General features: G+C 45.7%; 1 protein-coding gene across 1 annotated transcript in view; it reads right to left on the bottom strand.

Annotated features, from left to right (window-relative positions):
* Positions 1-12,531, bottom strand: part of IL21R (interleukin 21 receptor) — a 36,056-nt gene extending 23,525 nt beyond the window's left edge. Inside the window, exon 1 of the mRNA XM_005697627.3 lies at positions 11,983-12,531. The gene's annotated coding sequence lies outside the window, so the exon portion shown is untranslated. The remainder of the gene's footprint in view (positions 1-11,982) is intronic.

Here is an 18,982-nt window from a genome sequence, read left to right as displayed (position 1 = left end):
GATACGACACGGCTAAATAAATAAATAGTGAAAAGACAATATGCAAAAGCGAAAATGAAGTCCCTCAGTGGTGTCCAACTCTGCAACCCCATGCATTGTAGCACGCCAGGCTCCACCATCCATGGGATTTCCTAGGCAAGAATACTGGAGTGGGTTGCCATTTCCTTCTCCAGGGGGATCTTCCCCATCCAGGGATGGAACCCAGGTCTCCCACATTGCAGGCAGACTTTTTACCCTCTGAGCCACCAGGGAATCCCTAGTGAGTGAAAGTTAGTCAGACGTGTTCGACTCTTTGCAACCCCATGGACTATACAGTCCATGGAATTCTTCAGGCCAGAATACTGGAGTGGGTAGCTGTTCCCTTCTCCAGGGGATCTTCCCAACCCAGGGATCGAACCCAAGTCTTCTGCACTGCAGGTGGATTCTTTACCAGCTGAGCCACTAGGCAGTATGGGAAAAATACTTGCAAACTATATATTTGTTAGTGTTCATAATATATAAGGAACTCTGAAGGTCTAAAAGCCAACCCAATTTTAAACTGTGTGAAAGATTTGAATAGATGTTTCTCCAAGGAGATATGCTAATGACTATTAAACACATGAAAAGATGCTCATCATCATTAGTCATTTGGGAAATGCAAATAAGGACCACAGTGCGGTACCACTTCACACCCACTAGATGGCTATTTTTAAAAATGGAAAATAAAAAACGTGGGTGAAGATGTAAGGGTGGAACGCTCACCCATTGCTAATGGGAATGTACAATGGTGCAGCCACTATGCAAAACCGTTTTGACAGTTCCTCCAATAGTTAACATAAGGTCACCACATGACCAAGCAGTTTGACTCCTAGGCATATAGGGAAAAGAACTTAAAACACATATTCACAAGAAAGCCCTTCTACACAGGCGTTCATAGCAGCATTATTTGTAATAGCGCTAAACTGAAAGCAACTCTAATGTTCATCAGCTGATGAATGGACAGACAAAATGTAGTCTGCACAGACAATGGAATGTTATTCCGCCATAAAAATGAATCAAGTGCTGATATATGTTGAAGCTTGGGTGCGCCTTTAGAATCTAAAGTAGAGAATTCAGACACAAGAAGCCACATATCGTGTGATTCTGTTTATATGAGATGTCCAGAGTAGGCAAATCCACAGATAGGTAGTATATTCATGGTTGTCAGGGGCTGGAACTTTGGAGGGAGGGGGAACAGGGAGGGCATAGCACTTTTCTGGAGAAACAAAAATGTTCTGCAGTTAGATAGTGGTGATGATCACATGGCTTTATAAATATACTAAAAACTACTTAATTGTGTACTTCAAAAGAGTGCATTTTATGCTATGTGAATCAGACCTTAATTACAAATATTTTTAGATAAAGGCAAAATAAAGCTTTACTTTTCATTAAAAAAAAAAGCTGAGAGAATTTGTCACCTGTAGACCAGCATCAAATGACATACTAAAGCGAATTTTGGGGGCAACATAAAAATAATCTCAGAGGGGGAGTAATTTACTGTAGGAAGGAATGAAGAGTAATAGAACATTAAAAATATAAATGAATATTAATTAATGAAAATAATAATGTTAATGTCTTATGAAGTTTAAACTGTATGCAGAATGAGAACATTGGGTTGGCCAAAAGGATCATTCAGATGTTATGGAAAAACTCAAACAACCTTTTTGGCCAACTCAATACATTACCATGGTTACTAAATATAAGAAGAAGTGAACAAAGATAAAGGTCACTGTATTAAAAAAAAAAAAAAAAGAGTCACTGTATTGTCTGGAAAGTGATAAATGTACCAATATAAGGTGTCCATGGGATTCTCCAGGCAAGAATACTGGAGTGGGTTGCCATTTCCTTCTTCAGGGGATCTTCCTGATCCAGGGATCAAACCCAGGTTCTCCTGCATTGCAGGTAGATTCTTGACCATCTCAGCCACCAGGAAACCCCTTAGTATAAGGTCGACTTCAAAAAATTCGAATCTGATGCTATAATCTCTAAGAAAAACACTGAAACAGTTACAAAAGAAAGTATAACAAACTAATTGGAAACACAGAACAATAATTTTTAAAACTTTATTCATTTAGAAAATGGGACAAAGAAGAAGAAAAAGGAACAAAGAATAGATAAGACAAAAGAAAAACAAGCAGTAAGAAGGTACACTGAATCCTAAACACATCAGCATTTTCAATAAAATGTGAATGAAGTCACCACAAATTAAAGACCTAACCTTGAAATCAATACTTTAAAATAAAAATTATAGTTTAATTTCTCACAAATATACAGACAAAAACTGAAAACAAAATATTAGATCATATCTGATATTAATATATACAAATGTATTATACACCATTATTACATGAGGTTTATTTCAAGAATACAAAGGCTGTTTGACATTTGAAAATCAGTAATCTGTTTTACCACATTAACAGAATAAAGAAATTCTATATGACAATTTCATAACTTTAATGTGACATTTAATAATTTGAAATACTTATTCATGATTTTAAAAACACTCTCAGGAAACCAGGAATAGAAAGAATTCTCTTGATCTGATGAGGAGCACACACATACACGCACACACACACACACACACACACAGAATATACACAGCTAACATCCCAAAAGGTCAAATACTGAACACGTTATCCTCCAAGGCAGGGAAAAGACAAGGATGTCTTATACTGAAGGTCCTGTTCAATGCAATAAGGCCAGAACAATAAATAAATTTATAAATATTAGAAAATTATAAGGATTGGAATGGTAAAAGACTGTCTTAAAAGTTCAGACTGTCTTTACTAAGTTCAGATACTTAGTAAATAAACTACTAGGTAATAACTGTTCAGCAAGGGCAATGAATTTGAGACCAATATAAAAATATATTATACTTCTAAAGATCAACAAAGTTGACAAACCTTTGGCTAGACTAAGAAAAAGGGAAGATTCAAATTACTAAAATCAGAAAAGAAAGATGAGACATTACAACAGATACCACAGAAGCAAAATGGATGATAAGATACAACTATGAATAACCCTGTACCAACAAACTTGATAATGTAGAAGAAATGGATAATTCCTAGAAACATACAACCTACCAAGACTGACTTACGAAGAAATAAAAAGTCTGAACAGACCTCTATGTTGGTTGCAACAGCAACAAAAGCAGAAAGAGAGAAGTGGGACTACATCATAACAAAAAGCTTCTGCATTCCAAAGAAAACCATCAACAAAATGAAAAGGCAACTTGCTGAGTGGGAGGAAATATTGGAAAATCATATATCTGATACGAGAATAATATGCAAAATAAAGACCTCATACAATCTGACTTTAAAACGAGCAGAAGATCTGAATAGACATTTTCGGGAAGAACGTACAGATGGATAATAGGTACGTGAAAAATGTTAAACACCATTCATTACCAGGGAAATGCAAATCAAAATCACAATGTGATTGCGGATTTCATGTGACACCTGCTAAAAACTGGCTATTATCAAAAAGACTTTAACAAGTGTTGCTGAGGATATGAAGAAAAGGGAACACTTGTGCACTGCTGGTGGGAGTGTATTAGGTGCAGCCACTATGGAAAACAGTTGCAGGTTCCTAAAAAAATTAAAAACAGAACTACCCCATGATCTAGCAATCCCACTTCTGGTTATATGCTGAAAAGAAATGAAATCACTATCTCAAAAAGATACACTTCACCCTTCTGTTCGTTACAGTTTTATTGACAATAAACAAGATTGGAAACAACTCGTGTCCTTCAACAGGTGGATGGATGAAGAAGATGTGATGTGCACATACAGTGGAATATTATTCAGCCATGAAAAATAGAAATCTTGCCATTTGTGGCAACATGGATGAACCTTGAGGGTATTATGCTGAGTGAAATATGGAGTGAAATATGAAAGATGGAGAAAGGTAAATATAGTATGATCTCTCATATGTAGAATCCAAAAATAAGAATAATAAGTTTATAGATGCAGAAAGAACCGGTTGATGTTTGCCAGAAGAAAGATGTGGGGGTGGGAAGAATTGGTGAAAAGAACTGAACGGTAAAAAGAAAAAATATATGGTGCATTATTGAGCAAAAGCCACAATAAAAAAGAAGCAAAAATTTATTTTAATGTTATGTACTTGCAATGCATAAGTCCAAAGCATCTTATTCAGTGTGGTTAAATTTCATGAACTACATAAATTAGAATTTATGAACTACATAAATTCAATTTATGTAGACTACTACATAAATTATATTGTACACCAACATTGAGTATTGCATTTTATTCTAGCTTTACTGATGTCTTTTTGTTCAAAACATATGTCAAAAATACTAACCACATGCTTTCAGCAATTTACTCAGTCAAAAGACTGAGTAAAGCTGAAACTCCAGTACTTTGGCCACCTCATGCAAAGAGTTGACTCATTGGAAAAGTCTCTGATGCTGGGAGGGATTGGGGGCAGGAGGAGAAGGGGACGACAGAGGATGAGATGGCTGGATGGCATCACTGACTCAATGGACATGAGTCTGGGTGAACTCCGGGAGTTGGTGATGGACAGGGAGGCCTGGCGTGCTGCCATTCATGGGGTCGCAAAGAGTTGGACACGACTGAGCGACTGAACTGAACTGAACGGAATGCTGCAGAAACTAAAATATACTGACACTTGAATACAATTCATTTTCTCTAATGACACAGCTTTTAAAAATACTTATCTTTAGGGACTTCCCTGATGGTTCAGTGGCTAAGACTCCAAGCTCCCCATGGGGGCCTAGCTTTGATCCCTGGTCAGGGAACTAGATCTCACATGCTGCAACCAAAGAGTTCACCTGCTGTAACTAAAGATCCTGCCTGCTCCAACTAAGACCCAGTGCAGCCAAATAAATAAATATTTTATTAAAAAATACTTAACTTTATATCACCACCACTGAAACCAGAGAGAATTTAAAATTATGAAATAAACTATCAATTATATAGAGGATATAAATTTTAAATAGCAATGTATGATTCTGATAAATTTATCTTTAAAAAATTGAATGTGGACTTCCCTGGCAGTCCAGTGATGAAGACTTCGGGATTCCACTGCAAAGGACACAGGTTCAATCTTTGACTGGGGAACTAAGATCTCTCATGCACAGTGTGGCCCAAAAGATGTTACATTAAGTAATTTTGTAAAAATTAACTGATACATGATTTAGTATCAACATTCAAAGGCTACTTTGACCTCTATTTTGAGTCAACTGTTTCATCTTAAGTTATAAGTCACACTGCAAAATTTATGTACTATTTTTTTTTTACTAAAAAACTTTTAAGTATGGAGAAATAGTGAATGAATCATGAACAAATAGTGAACAAATCATGCTTCTTGTGTCCTAGTATCTTTGCAGATTACTTTTCAAAAGGAAAATAAGTACTTCTACAATTACCTTTTGCATAAGTCTAGAATCTATAAAAATATGCACCAGGAGATAATAGATTAACACACTGAGGTGTCAGATAAATTGCCACATGTTAAAGAAGATATCTGGTTTGATGAAGAAAGCTACCTTCATTAAATTGGAATCTTTTCATTGTTCTCTAAAATAGGGACAATAATAAGTCACACTATAATTCCATTTTTTTCTCCAATGGAAATATCTTTTGAATTTAGAAAAGTTTTCACTTATAAAAGACACAAACAAAAAGAGAACTTGAAAAAAGAAGGAGAATAGAAAAGAACTGAAATAGGAGCTTGTATCTACATCTGTAGTCTCTTTCATATAGTTATATTACACATTTTATATATTATATATAAATGTATAATATATACAATTATGTCTATAATTCTATATAACATATAGAGAGAACTCCTACAAAGCAACTATAAATAAATAACTCAGGACTCATTTTTTTTTTTAATGGACAAAAAGCTTAAGCAGACACTTCCTAGAAGAGGATATCCAAACAGCAAAAAGCATGTTAAAAAGTGCTTAAAATCATAGCTCATCAAAGAAATGCAAATGTATATCCCAATATGAGGGCACTACATATTAACCCAGAATGACTAAAATGAAAACAAGCAAAACGAAACAATTCCAAGTGCTAAAAAAGGATAGGAAGTAATCAAAACTCTTAATCTCTACTCAGTCTTCTCCAAAGAATGTGAATTGGTACAATCGCTTTGGAAAACTTCTGCTAAACAGGAGACCCAAGAAGTCCTTTTTTAGATTATGCACCAAAGGGCAAAATATACATGTATACAAGCAGATGTATACCAGGGTGCTCACGGCAGCCTTATTTACAACCTCCCCAAACTGAAAAGAACCGAAGGTCCTGATTTCCCTGTTTCTTCTTTCGCTCACTGATAATTCAGGAATGGGACTCCTTCAGATCCTCAAGCCGATCATAATTTCCAGTGTGACCCAGGTGGGGACTGGGTCTTGAAAGTAAAAGGTGAGAGGGAAAGTAAAAAGGCCCGTTTCCCACAGGGACCCAGAGGACACGAGATGGGTGTAGAGGGACTCCCCAGCCGTGCCAGAAACAAGAGCCAACAGGTCGCCAGAAGGGGAAGTGTCAAGACCGAGGGACTTCCCAAGAAGGAACACAGAAGACGGCTTCCAGCCCATTGCTGGTCTCCAAGGACTTCTGCCCAATGCCCTCCCCGTGGCCTCCTCCCCAACCTTGTGCCTCCAGCTGCGGCTCCTCCCACCCAGGCCTCAGCCTGACTCTCTGTGGCTCCCCATCACACCTTCAGAGAAAGCCCTAAATTCCTTCGCTCAGCATTCAAAACATGTCAGCATGTGTCCCCAACATTCCCTCTGCCCCTAGTCTTCATCCCGGACTCTGGGTGCTCCAGGTTTCTGACACCTGGACCTCTTCACAACACCCCCGTGCATCTGGCTTCCTTCCACACCTTTGCACCTGCTGTTTCAGCCACCAGAACTCTCCAATCTCCGATCTCCCAGCTTCAAAAGCCAGTTCAAATGTCATCCCCTTCATAATTCTTTGCCCTCTCCAAGGCATATGAGTCACTCCTTCTTCTAGGGTTCATCCTCCCCTCAGAGAACACCGCTCATGGTGTTTTTGGCAACATTCTGAGCAGTTTCTAGGCAAGAACCACGTGTTTCTTGGTGACCGCTGAATGTCAATGGCTAACCAGTGTCTGACACATAGTAGGTGCTCAAAGCACTCATTACATGAGTGACTAAATGCAAGAAAATGCTTTCTGGGCTTCCCTGGTTGTCCAATGATTAAGAATCTGCTTGCCAATGCAGGAGACATGGGTTCGATTCCTGGTCCGGGAAGATCCCACAATGCCACAGGGCGGCTGGGCCCGGGAGCCGCAACTACTGAGCCCACGGGCCACAGCTACTGAAGCCAGAAAGGCCTAGAGCCCGTAGTCCGCAGTAAGAGGAGCCACCACAACGAGAAGCCTGTGTGCCACAGCGTGAGCGTAGCCACCGCTCACCGCAACTACAGAAAAGCCCGTGCAGCCAAGAAGACCCAGTCCTGCCAAAAATATATTCAATTATAAAAGAAAGAAATTGTCATAGAGGGACAGTGGGTTGCACAGGGTCACACAGAGAGTTTTTACTTAAAGCAGAGCTCTCAGGCTGGTGGCCCTGGATCAGGAAGGAGGCTCAGCCCCTAACTCACAGTGGGATCCTGGGCTCTTCGTTCCTCTGGGCCTCAGTTTCCTCATCTGTAGGATGGGGGCACTCACTCTGGCCTAGATGAGGGAGCGTGAGGCTGGTGCTGGGCACATTGGAGTGTGAGTAATGGGAATTGCTTTTCTACATATCTGGGGGAGGGAGGTGGTAGCAAAGGGCCGGTGTCTGAGGACAGGTGTGCTGAGACCCTGATCTGCAGCTTAATCAGTAGCTGCCGAACACGAGGGGAAAGGCCTTACTAGCCGGGGCCACCTCGCAGCCTGTAGACCCTTTTAGTCTGTCTGCCCCTCCCAGGTGGGCCATGAACCCAGGTCCAGGCAGGTTTTCCAAGCCCAACCGGCCTTTCCCTACTGGAACTTCTCTGCTGCTGCTAAGTCGCTTCAGTCATGTCCGACTCTGTGTGACCCCATAGACGGCAGCCCACCAGGCTCCCCGGTCCCTGGGATTCTCCAGGCAAGAACACTGGAGTGGGTTGCCATTTCCTTCTCCAATGCAGGAAAGTGAAAAGTGAAAGTGAAGTCGCTCAGTCGTGTCTGACTCCCAGCGACCCCACAGACTGCAGCCTACCAGGCTCCTCCGTCCATGGGATTTTCCAGGCAAGAGTACTGGAGTGGGTTGCCATTGCCTCTAGCCTGTGCAAACTCTGCCAACCGAGGTACATGCTCTGCTCTCAGCAGGCTCTTCCTGCCTGTGCCATCTTGATTTGCCCTCCACCATGCTGGGTGACCGCACCCAGACTGTGCCACCTGCCTCAGCTCCTGTAGCCCCAGCCCTATTCACCCCACCACGCCTGCCAGGAGGGGCTGGTTGTAAGGCAAAGAAAAAAAAGGATGCTTTGCTCCATGGCTGTTTGAAGTCATGAGGTGGGGGGTGGGTGTGGGGCTGGCAACCTGCCCTTTGTCCTCGTCCTTGCCCAGCAAGCCCCCACCAGCCTGCCTGGCCCTGGCCAAAGTAGACTGGGGGTTACTGATTCATACTGCAGAAAGTCTGCAGGCCCTCGTCCCAGGTTACATCATCAAGCCCTCTTGGCAGATGAGGAAATAGAGGCCCAGAGAGGCCCAGAGGCTTGCCTAGAATCACACAGCAAGGAGGGCCAGGGCCTGAGCATGGAGCCAGGCTGGTGTGTTTGCCCCACATCCACTGGGACAACTGGAGTGGCCTGATCCTTCCTGGGGGCTGGAGGACCAGCAGGCTGGGGGCCAGGTCGGGGGTGCTTTGGCAGGTGTCCTGGCTACCCGAGGGCCCTCAGAGGGGCCTCTGCCCACACCCCGGGGAATATTTTCAGGTTGTTTCAGAAGTTCCAAGTTTACTCAGAGCTCTCATTTGAGCAGTAGTAAAAAGTCCCTTTGGCGGGGCGCCAGAGTGAGGAGTGGAGGCGGGGGCACCTGTGAGCCATGAAGTGGGGGTGGGGCTCCTCTCTGCTCCCGCGCTTCCCCTGCCCTGGTGTGCAGTGAAGGGCAGGGAAAGAAGAAGCAGGTGAGGAAGGGACTGTGATGAGGGGAAGACGCCTACTCCTTGAGGATGTTCCTTCCCATGTCTTCACAGTTTTCTTCCCTCTGCTTGTACATGACTCCCAGGGTGACCCTAGAAAACCTCTACCCCTCTCAGAGCCTCAGTTTTCCCATCTGAGAAAGGGGGGAGTAGAGTCATGATAAGAATTATCATTTCATTGAGGGCTGGGTATATGCCAGAAGATATACCAAGTGTTGATAATGAGTAACAATGAGAAAACTATTACCAATGATATCTAAAGTAAAACATAATAGCTACTATTTCTCATGAGCCATTGCAAGTTTCCCCTCATAACTGCACTGGCTCTGTCTGAGCATCACTGAATCCCCAGGACCTAGGACAGTGTTTCAGAAACACATGTTGAGTAAAGTGTTAGTCACTCAGTCGTGCCCGACTCTTTGTGACCCCATGGACTGCAGTCCACCAGGCTCCTCTGTCCATGAGATTTTCCAGGCAAGGATACTGGAGTGGGTTGCCATTTCCTTCTCCAGGGGATCTTCCCAACCCAGGGATCGAACCTGGGTCTCCTGCACTGCAGGCAGATTCTTTACTGACTGAGCTACAAGGGAAGCCCCATGTTGAGTAAAACCTCACAGCAAACCAAGATAGGCGTTCTTATCTCTCTGTAACAGATAAGGACACTGAAGGTTCAGAAAGGTTAAGTGACTAACTCCAGGTCACAAAGGTACTAAGTAATGGAGCTGGGACTCAACCCCAGGTCTGACCATTTCCAAAGCCCCAGAGCACAACTGGCAGTGTGAGTGAGCCAGATCCAAGGCCCCACAGTGGACTGCAGAGACCTCCCAGCTGTGTGGAGAAGCCAGGCCATCATTCTGGCGATCCTGTAGGCACTGGCTTCTCTCACTGGGAGGAAGGATGCTCTTCCCTTCCTTTCCTTTCATTCATTTATTTATGAGGCCCCAGGACGGTCCCGACGCTGCAGAGAAGCTGGTCCCACTCAAAGCTTCCAGTGGCCTGCTTTACCTGTTCTGTCTTCTCTTAAACTGGCCCCCTCCTCCTGCAAGCCCCCTCCCTCTCCCCATTTAGACTCCAATCCCTACCTCCAACCCCCTTCTCTTCTTTGCTGGGCAGGTGCGAGCCTGAAGCACCTGGGATGCATCCTTCATCTTGCTCACCTGTCTCTCCTGGCCCCAGGTCTCAGCCACCTTCTAACATAAGGGCTTTTAGTTTCCTCCTCCACGAGGCTGTAAGGTTCTAGACTTCCTGCCAGGTGTGGGGCAGGCAGGACCAGGATTTCTGCTGAACCCACCAGGGGAACAGGTGACAGAGGCTCCCCCTCTGGGGTCTGCCTAGCCCCCTTGATTCAATGCCCCACTCTCAGAAGGTGCCCCAGGCTATGGCTCTTGCTATTTTGCTATCCTGTCTAGCGGGTTGTCACCTTGGGGTTCCAAACCGACCTCTGCACCTTTCAGTCACAGCTATCTGGGGCAAGCTTCTCCCCACTGAGCGTCAGTCTCCTCATCTGTGAAATGGGCTGAAAGAGGCCAGCAGCCTCACCTGGGGTCATGAGGATGATGGGAGAGCTTCATGCACCTGTCACATGCTGAGAGCCGGCCTGGGAGGACCACAACCCAGGGGGCTGAAGGAGGCAAGACTGCAGGTTCCTGAGTGTGACGCTGCACCTTCCCTGACTCTTGGAAACTGGCCTTTCTCTTCCACGGACTCTCGGCTTCTTATGATGCAAATTCTCTCCCCTGGTAGACCCCCAGCCAACAGCCTATCTATGTCATGCCCTCGAATCCTCACAACCAGATCTATGAAGATGGAGCTGCCATTCTGCCCATTTCACAGATGAGAAAACCAAGGCTCCATGAAGTTAGAAAAAAGCAGAGAAACTCGTGGAAGTTCACCCAGCCAGAAAGCCACATGGCTGGATGTTGAACCCTCCAGGTTTTCCCCCACTCTACCATGTGCTTCTAAAAGCCCCACGCTTTCCCCCTGGGGAAAGCATATGTCCTCGCAGGAGGAACCCCTGACATTTTAATGCCCCTTCCCCTGCCCTGAGTCCTCTGCATCCTAAATTTCCCTCCAGGCATCAAGTCCCCCTCTGCCCAAGAGCCTGTATGCCTGTTCCTTCCTTCCTCCCTTTTTCTCAAGTCAAAATCCAACCCATCCTTCAAGGCTCAGCCTCCCCAAGCCTCCTCACCCCACTCTCCTCCACACACACGGAACCAGTCTGCCTCTCACCAGCCGCCCATCCCCTGTGTTTTCTTGAGAAGGAAGAGGAGACAGCGTGGAGGGCAGGACCAGCCTCCGAGTCACCTGCCCACCCAACCACGCAATGGTTGAGTCACCTTGGGAAAACCACTCTATTTCTCATTGCCTCAGTTTTCATCTTCAAAATGGGGACACCAACCTGTCTTAAAGGATTTAGACAAAATAAAGGAGATAAAACACAGAACCTGGTACAAAGTCAATGTCTCCTCCCTTCCCCACACTGGCCTGATCACAGTCATGCCCACTTCTGCCCAGCTCAGCTGCCCAGAACCACGGTGACTATCACATCATGTTCAGTCTGGAAACAGCATGCCCTCCCCAGCCCCTGCCTTTTGGAGGCTTGTTTCCACCAGCTCAGGGGGTCATCTCAGCCATGCCTCTGCCTCTCTGTCCTGCGGCCTCCTGCGATCTACAGAAAGGCACTCCAGTCACCCTGAGCTGGGAGGAACAAGAGACTCCAGCTTAACCTTGCTGGTCTCACCGTCCCCAGGTGTGATGAGGGCACAGGACTCCTGTGCGTCCTCCCGGGCAGAGGAGGTCCCCTCCCCGCCTGCCCCCAGAGCGGGTGGCTGGAGATGAGTTACCTGCTGTTCTACTTCTTTCTCAGAAATCCATTCTCTCTGGGCTCCGGGCAGTCCGGTGGGCTCCCAGGGGTGGCCGCTGGGCTTGGTATTGGGGGGATGTGGAGGGGAATGGGGGTCTGGGAGAACAGGCAGGGGTCTGGGGTGGGAAGCTGCAACCTGCCCCAAGCCACCGATCAGGCAGGGCCGGACCTGTCACCCCCGCGGATGGCAGGTGGGCTCCGGGCAGGCAGGCCAGGCAGAGGCAAAGGCGACCATCAGTTACATCCCAAAGAGGTTACACAGGGACAGAAGGCGGAGGCTGCGGGACAGGGGCCGATCCGCTGCACCGGCGGTGAACAGAGAGCAGACGACGCGGACAGACAGAAGTCAAGAGAAACAGACGGCTGGCCAGCCGGGCAGACAGGCAGGGAGGCGCAGGCAGACAGACAGCTGCGCGGCTGTCAGTCACACTCAGGAAGAAGCAGGGAGACCATCAGACCCCGAGCCCGTCAGTCACTTGGCAGAGACGCCGGCGGGTCCGCCAGAGGCGGCGTCTGCAGTCAGAGCCCCCGCCGCGTGCGCAGGGTGGGGAGGAAGGGGAGGATGTGGTGAGCCGCTCCCGCAGGCCCCGCCCACGGAGCGGCCGGCTCCTCCCCCCGGGAGGGAGAAAGAGGTGGGGGGGGGCCGGGCCCCCGGGGGCTAGGTCCACTGCTCCCCAAAGGTCGCCTGTTAGCGAGACACTTAGGGCCACCGGGGTGACGTCGCCTCCTCTGGACGGTGACATCACCCCCGCAGGCCTCACGGTCTTGACCTTTAAGGCAGGCGGGGAGGTGGTGAGCCGCCGCTTCTCACAGATGTAAAAACTGAGGCTCCCAGGGTGCGGAGGTGGCAAGGCGAGACCCGGGATGTCCCCGAGGGTCTCAGCTCAGCGAGAAGCGTGAGGGCCCAGAGACCTGCCCAAGGTCCCGGGGAGAAGCGGTGTTTGCCCACTGGCCGGCTTCACTCATGCACACTGCCTGCCTGGCCCAGAAAGGGTATGAGTTTGGGACCGTCCCTCCTAAATTCTCTGCCCCTGTTTCCTTTGAATCCAGCTTCCTGCTGCAGGGAGCAGGATGCTACCTGCGTGCCATTGCGAAGACAAGCCTTTGGGCAGGTCACCACGGCTCTGAATGCCTCACTTTGCCCATCTGTCCAATGGGGAGACCTTGACTTTAATACATGGGAACTCAAAAAGGAAATAGTGAAAAGAAATTCTCCAGAGCGTTTTCATCTTGCCGACAAGCCAGGAGCCCTCCAGAGGGTCAGATGTCTCTGGGGACAAAATTCAACAAGTTCACACTCAGCAGCCTCAAAAGAGAGCTGATGCTACCACAACTAATACTGTCAATACCCTGCCTTTTTTTTGGGCACTAGGTCATCTCATTCATTTCACAAACCCTGTGAGGCAAATAAGATTATTCCTGTTTTACAGCGGGAGAAACCAAAACTCAGAGAGGGGCCGTATCACACTAGCAAAGAAGTGTCCTAGATGGGATGTGAACCTGGGCGGATGGGATTCCTAAGTCTGCACCAAGTTGTGGAAACAGGACCCAAACATTTCATCCTTGAATTACCAGGGTGGATGGGGGCTGCTTTGTGCTATTTTGATGACACAGGTGGGCTCAGACACACATGCCATCTCCCCCCAAGCTGACTCATTTTTGGGAAACAGTTTGCAGCTAAGCCACATGCTCACTCCAGAGAAAAAGAGAAAGCATCTTGTTATTTATTCTTTTTTTTTTTTTTTCTTTTTCTAACTGTTTTTGAGGAAGTTAGTACAAATTCCCCTGTGGCTGATTTGAAGGATGTTGGCCCTACAGAGATTCTCTTCCTCACGACCGAAATATCTCGTATTCTCTGGAGCATATATTTTGTGAGGAAGCCAACTTTTCTTTTTCTCTTGATCGTCAGGGTGAGTTTTCTGATACCGTAGATGTAAGATCAAGAGGAGTAATAATTAAAAAAAATTTTTTAAGCAGAAAAAACAGCTAATATTTGCTGAAAGCTGATTCTATGCCAGGGTTATAAGGACTTTAAAGATGTATCATCTCAGACTTCCTTGGTGGCCTAGTGGTTAAGAATCTGCCTTGCAATGCAGGGGGCACAGGTTCCATCCCTGGTTCCGGAAGATCCCACATGCGGTGGAGCAACTAAGTCCCTGTGCCACAACTACTGGGCACACGCACAACTCTTGGGCACAAGCCCGTGCTCCACAAGCGAAGCCACAGAAATGAGAAGCTTACACACCTAGAGAGTAGCCCTCTCTCACCACAACTGCAGAAAGCCTGTGGGCAGCAAGGAAGGCCCAGTGCAAACAAAAATAATGAATACGTTAATTTTAAAAAAATGTATCATCTCACTTGAATCTCAGAAGAAGGTAGTTACTATTACCATCACTGACATCACCCTACTTTTACAGACAAGGAAACCAAGGCTCCGAGAGGTTATGTGACTTGTCCAAGGTCACACAGCTGGTGCTGGCAGAGTTGGGATTGGAACTCAGTCTTTCAGGCTCCTGAGTTTACATTCCTGGTCACTCACCAAGTTGCTTTTGGATGCTTGTTAACCCAAGGTTGGTCGAGCCCTCCTACCCTCCCTTCCAACTGCCTGCCTTCCTCTCTCCCCGTCTCTCCACCCACACACTCACCCACTACCCATGCATCCATTCTTCTAGGCACACACCCAAGCAACCATCCATTCTCTCCCTGCAGCCTTCTCTCCACCAACACTGAACATGCCCTTGGCTATGGATGTGACATATTCTCCAGAAACATACACAAGTGATGGCCCTCCTGGAGCCTGGTATTCTGGTGGGAGAGACAGACAAAAAGAAGTAATGGAGGGACTTTCCTGGTGGTGGGGTAGTTAAGAATCCTCCTTGCAGGGGGTGCAGGTTCCATTCCTGGTCTGGGAACTAAGATCCCACATGCCACGGGGCCACTAGGCCCATGCTTTGCAACAACTGCGCAGCGAAGAGCCCTCATGCAACAATAAAAGGAGATCCTGAGTGTGAAAGAACTAAGACCCAGCACAGCCAAATAGATAGATTAATTAATTTAGAAAAAGAAGTAACGGATAAGCCAAGTGCAAACTGTTGCTGTTGTTCAGTCACTGAGTCATGGGGACTCTTTGTGATCCTGTGGACTTCAGCATACCAGGCTTCCCTTTCCTTCACCATCTCCTGCAGTTTGCTCAAATTCACGTTTATTGAGTCAGTGGTGCCATCCAAACATCTTGTCCTCTGTCATCCCCTTCTCTTCCTGCCCTCAGTCTCTCCCAGCATTGGGGTCTTTTCCTTTGAGTCAGGTCTTTACATCAGGTGGCTGAAGTATTGGAGCTTCAGCTTCAGCATCAGTCCTTCCAATGAATATTCAGGACTGATTTCCTTTAGGACTGACTGGCTTGATCTCCTTGCTGTCCAAGGGACTCTCAAGAGTCTTCTCCAGCACCACAGTTCAAAAGCACCAATTCGTTGGTGCTCAGCCTTCTTTATGGTCCAACTCTCACATCTGTACATGACTACTGGAAAAACCATAGCTTTGACTCTACGGTCTTTGTTGGCAAAGTGATGTCTCTGCTTTTTAATACACTTTCTAGATTTGTCGTAGCTTTTCTTCCAAGGAATAAGCAGATAAGAGGTCTAGAGAGTGACCCAGAAGGGGCACTGTGGATGGTAAGAAATACCCTAGCCGTAGGGGAAGCATTTTAGGCAGAAGGACCTGCAGGGGCAAAGGTACTGAGAAGGAAGGAGTGTGGCTCACTCCAGGAATTTCGGATCAGTGTGGGGAACGGAGTGAGCAAACAAAGGAATGCTAGGAGGCGGAGTCGTGGGAGTTCTACTGGCTGCACACCAGTCGGGGTGAAGAAGGTAGATTTGCTTCCAAGGGCAATCGGATGTCATCTGAGGATTCCTCATAAGAGTGGTTTAATCTGATTTACATTTTCAAAAGAGGGCTCCAGCCTTGATTTAGGGAGTGGGTGAGATGTAGCGGGGGCGACCTAATCCCTGGTATTTAAAAAGTAGATGCTTGAGAGAGTACTTGAGAAGCTGGGGCCATCATCTTTCAGTCAAATGCATATGCGTGGGACCCTTCAAGTTCTACTGTCAGTAACCAATGCAGATACAAGAATGGGGCAGTAGATGATAAGAACTATCTATATTGTTGTGGGGATTATTAAAGAACTGAGAGAGCAATTTAATACAATTAATAGCTCAAATGCCTTCTTGGTCTTCAAATTGTGACTGCCTGCATAAAATGCCAACTTCCGCTCTCATTATTCTGCTAATCAACAATCTTCTTTCAATATGAACAATATTTTCCTTATTTCAGTATAATCTTTTTTTTCCCCAAAGAAAATGTTTCTGTTATTATTTTTCTTTTTAAGTAGATGCTTTTAGGGACTTTCCTGGCAGTCCAGTTAAGCAAGGTTAAGACTCCTTACTTCCATTTCAGAGGGTGTGGGTTTGATCCCTGGTCAGGGAAGTAAGATCCCACATACCGTGAAGCATGGCCAGAAACTTTTAATAATAATAATAATATATTTTTAAAATTTAAAAGTAGATGTTTTTGGAGGTGGAAAGTTAACAGTTGTGTGTCTTTTGAGGTGGACCTGAGTCCCCTCAGAAATAGATCTAAGTTGAGGGAAGGGTCCCTTAAGGGGCCTCTTTGGGTCTGTGCCTGTCTGGTGAGTGTGGCCTCGGAGGTCTCAGAAGAGGATGAAGTAAGATCTCTCAACACCCCCGAGTATTTAAAGCTGGTCAATGGGGAGGAAGTGGTTAATTTGCATTTCAGCCAAGGGGCCCACTGGGAAAAAAATAATTGAGACAACCCCTCCTTCAACCCATTTCCTCTTTTTTATTTTTATTTCAGCAGTTTTATTGAAGTACAATTTACATAGCATCAAATTCAGCCATTAGAAGTGTACAGTTCACTGAGTTTTAGTAAGTTTGCTGAGTTTTGGAACCATCTAATCTTTTGCACATTTCCAAAAAGGCCCCTTGCTCCTGTTTGCAGTCTTATCCCTACTCTCAGCCCCAGTAGTCTCTTCTCTGTCTCTACTGATCTTCCCTTTTCTTTTCTGATTCACATTGAATCATGCATGTGTTCTTTCATGTCTGGTTTCTTCTATTTTGCATAATGCGTGTGAGTTTCATCTGCCTGGTAGCATGTACTTCATTTTTATCACCAAATCATATTGTACCACACTGGTATGCCACTTTTGGTTTACCCATTCATTAGCTGGTGGAAGTTGAACTGTGAAAGAATTATTCATATCTTTATTATGAATAATACCACTCTGAACATTTCCATGCAAATCTATGGGCAGACATGCATTTCAAATCTTTTGGGTCTATACCCAGGAGTGGATGACTGGGCCATATGTTCATTCTATGTTTAACTTACTGAAGAGCTGACAGACCGTTTTCCACAGCAGCTGCACCATTTGACATAACCCCCAGCAATGAGCATGCCAATTGCTCCACATCCCTGCCAACACTTACTATTTTCCTTTCTTTTTACAGCCGTCTTAGTGGATATAAAGTGGTATCTCATTGTGGTTTTGCTTTGCATTTCCCTGACGGTTAATGACGCTGAACACCTTTTCATGTGCTTGGTAGTCATTCATAGATCTTTTTTTTTTTCTTTTTTTGGAGAAATGTCTATTCAAGTCCTTTGCCTATTTCTATGTTTGTTCATTTATTTTTAAAAGATGTATTTATTTATTTTATTTTTGACCATGGAGGGTCTTTGATACTGCACGCCGGCTTTCTCTAGTTGCTATGAGCGGGGGCTACTGTTTGTAGTGCACCGGCTTCTCACGGCGGCGGTGGCGTCTCTCCTTGCGGAGCACAGGCGCTCTGGGGCGCACGCGCTTCAGCAGTTGCTGCTTGCAGACTCCGTAGTTGTGGCTCATGGGCTCTAGAGTGCTGGCTTAGCAGTTATGACGCACAGGCGTAGTTGCTCCCAGGCATCTGGGATCTTCCCAGACCGGGGATGGAACCGCCGTCCCTTGCATCGCAAGGCAGATTCTTAACCATGCACCATCAGGAAAGTCCCTCCTTTGCCTGCTTTTAAATTGGGCTGGGCTATAGACTGTCTCGTCGACCAAAACAATCATATGTGGAAATCCTAACCCCCAAATGTAAGGGTATTAGAAGGTGGGGCCTCTGAGAGATGATTAGGTCACAAGGGCGGAACCTTCATGAATGGGAAAAGTGCCTTAATAAATGAGACTCTAGAAAGATAGGTGGCTCCTTCTATCATGTGAGGACATGACATGGAAGCGGGCTTTATCTGGCACGTACGGGCACCTACGGGCATCTACTGGCACCTTGATGTTTGGACTTCCCAGTCTCTAGAACTGTGAGAAGTAACTTCTGTTGATTATAAGCCACCCAGTCTACTGGGTTTTGTTACAGTAGCCCAAACAGACTAAGACAGATTGTCATTTTTTAAAATTTGGCCATGTCGGGTCTTAGCTTTGGCACACGTGATCTCCATTGCAGCGCCCGGGCTCTTCCTCGTGGTGCACAGGCTTCTCTAGGTGTGGGTCAAGGACTCAGTAGTTGCAGCACATGGGTTTAATTGCTCCTCGGCATGTGGTATCTTAGTTCGCCAATCAGGGATCGAACCTTCGTCCTCTGCATTGCAAGGTGGATTCTTAACCACTGGACCGCTAAGGAAGTCCCTCATTTTGTTATTGAGTTATAAGGGTTCATTATATTTTCTGGATACCAGAATATATATACCAGACCCATTATAAGTATACCTGGTACATATATAAGGGTCTTTATGTATACCAGACCCTTATCAGATATATGATATACAAATATTTTCTTTTATTCTGTGATCATCTTTTCATTTATAGTGTCCTTTGAGGCAGGGAGGTTTTAATGTCTATGAAGCACAGTTTATCTCTTTTTCCTTTTGTTGCCCATTCTTTTGGTGTCATGTCTAAGAATCCATCACCAGATCCAAGG

The sequence above is a fragment of the Capra hircus genome, chromosome 25 (assembly GCF_001704415.2).
Source record: "Capra hircus breed San Clemente chromosome 25, ASM170441v1, whole genome shotgun sequence".
Taxonomy (NCBI): domain Eukaryota; kingdom Metazoa; phylum Chordata; class Mammalia; order Artiodactyla; family Bovidae; genus Capra; species Capra hircus.
Note: the sequence above shows the minus strand (reverse complement) of the source record. Positions and strands in the feature narration are given on the sequence as shown.